Source organism: Mastomys coucha, unplaced genomic scaffold (genome assembly GCF_008632895.1).
Source record: "Mastomys coucha isolate ucsf_1 unplaced genomic scaffold, UCSF_Mcou_1 pScaffold17, whole genome shotgun sequence".
Classification (NCBI taxonomy): domain Eukaryota; kingdom Metazoa; phylum Chordata; class Mammalia; order Rodentia; family Muridae; genus Mastomys; species Mastomys coucha.
The window spans coordinates 27,426,354-27,428,893 of NW_022196899.1; positions in this window are offsets into that span (position 1 = coordinate 27,426,354).

The window sequence follows — 2,540 nt, forward strand, 5'->3', positions numbered from 1 at the left end:
CTAACATCATAAGCTAAGGGATTCTAACATCATAAGCTAAGGGATTCTAACATCATAAGCTAAGGGATATACGACCTTTCTCTGCTTTGCAGGCTCGGGCTCCCAACGTCTTCTTGGGCGTTGGTTGTGTGAGCATCTTATCAGGAGGTGGAAGGCGAGAGTCTGAGTCAGAAGGAGGGAGGCGAGAGTCTGAGTCTGAGCGGCATGGATTCTTTCAGCAAGCCATCTCGTCTCCGGCTTAGTCGCTTCTGGCCGGGGTTTTTAAGCTCTTTGCTTATCTCTATCTATGTCTGCACGTTGGGCTTCATGCAGCCCTCTGTCTTTATCTGGGATTCCACTCTGGGTTACCGCCTTGCAATAAGCTTATTCATTTCACACATTTACTTTCATTTTATTCACTTTGTCACTTAATATTTCATCTTAGCCTTCCTGGCCTTCAGGCCTTACATGCTCCTTACAGGTGCTGAACCAGAGCACCCCGAAATTAAAAACTACCTCTTGTAATTACATCAAGATGGTCTCTCATGATTCCTTGGGTGCACGTCCTCCCATTTGAGTGGGGGTCTCCCCTCAGGGGTCTTTCAGGGCTAATATCCACTTATCAGTGAGTACATACCATGTGTGTTCTTTTGTGATTGGATTACCTCACTCAGGATGATATCGTCCAGATCTATCCGTTTCCCTAAGAATTTCAGAAATTCATTATTTCTAATAGCTGAGTAGTACTCCATTGTGTAGATGTACCACATTTTCTATATGCATTCCTCTGTTGAGGGGCTCCTGGGTTCTTTCCAGCTTCTGACTATTATAAATAAGGCTATTATGAACATAATGGAGCATGTGTCCTTATAAGTTGGAGCATCTTCTGGGTATATGCCCAGGAGTGGTATAGCTGGGTCCTCCAGTACTATGTCCAATTTTCTGAGGAACTGCCAAACTGATTTTCAGAGTGGTTGTACCAGCTTGCAATATCACCAGCAATGAAGGAGTGTTACTCATTCTCCACATCCTCGACATCCTCGACAGCATCTGTTATCACCTGAGTTTTTGATCTTAGACATTCTGATTGGTGTGAAATGGAATCTCAGGGTTGTTTTGATTTGCATTTCCCTGATGACTAAGGATGTTGAATGTTTCTTTGGGTGCTTCTCAGCCATTCGGTATTTCTCAGTTGAAAATTCTTTGTTTAGCTCTGTACCCCATTTTTAAGAGGGTTATTTGGTTCTCTGGAGTCTAACTTCTTGAGTTCTTTGTATATATTGGATATTAACCCTCTATCAGATATAGAATTGGTAAAGACCTTTTCCCAATCTTTTGGTTGCCTTTTTGTCTTATTGAAAATGTCCTTTGCCTTACAGAAGCTTTACAATTTTATGAGGTCCCATTTGTCAATTTTATGAGGTCCCATTCTTGATCTTAGAGCGTAAGCTATTGGTGTTCTGTTCAGGAATTTTTCCCCTGGGCCCATATGTTCAAGGCTCTTGCCCCACTTTCACATCTATAAGTTCAGTGTATCTGGTTATATGTGGAGGTCCTTGATCCACTTTGACTTGAGCTTTGTACAAGGAGATAAGTATGGATTGATTTGCATTCTTTTACATGCTAACTGCCAGTTGAGCCAGCACCATTTGTTGAAAATGCTGTCTTTTTTCCACTGGATGGTTTTAGCTCCTTTGTCAAAGATCAAGTGACCATAGATGTGTGGGTTCATTTCTGGGTCTTCAATTGTATTCCATTGATCTACCTGCCTGTCACTGTACCAATACAATGCAGTTTTTATCACAATGGCTCTGTAGTACAGCTTGAAGTCAAGGATGGTGATCCCAACAGAAGTCCTTTTGTTGTTAAGAATAGTTTTCCCTATCCTAGATTTTTTTGTTATTTCAGATGAATTTGCAAATTGCTCTAACTCTGTGAAGAATGTATTTGGAATTTTGATGGAGATTGCATCAAATCTGTAGTTTACTTTTGGCAAGGTGGCCATTTTTACTATATTAACCCTGCCAAACCATGAGCATGGGAGATCCTTCCATCTTCTGAGATCTTCTTCAATTTTTTTCTTCAGAGACTTGAAGTTCTTGTCAAACAGATCTTTTACTTCCTTAGTTAGAGTCACACCAAGGTATTTTATATTATTTGCAACTATTGTGAAGGATGTTGTTTCTCTAATTTCTTTCTCAGCCTATTTATCCTTTGTGTAGAGGAAGGCCTCTGATTTGCTTGAGTTAATTTTATATCCAGCTACTTTGCTGAAGTTGTTTATCAGGTTTAGAAGCTCTCTGGTGGAATTTTTGAGGTCACTTAAGTGTACTATCATATCACCTGCAAATTGTGATATTCTGACTTCTTCCTTTCCAATTCGTATCCCTTTGATCTCCTTTTGTTGTCTAATTGCTCTGGCTAGGACATCAAGTACAAAATTGAATAGGCAGGGAGAGAGTGGGTAGCCTTGTCTAGTCACTGATTTTAGTAGGATTGCTTCAAGTTTCTCTCCATTTAGTTTGATGTTGGCTACTGGTTCTCTGTATATTGCTTTTACT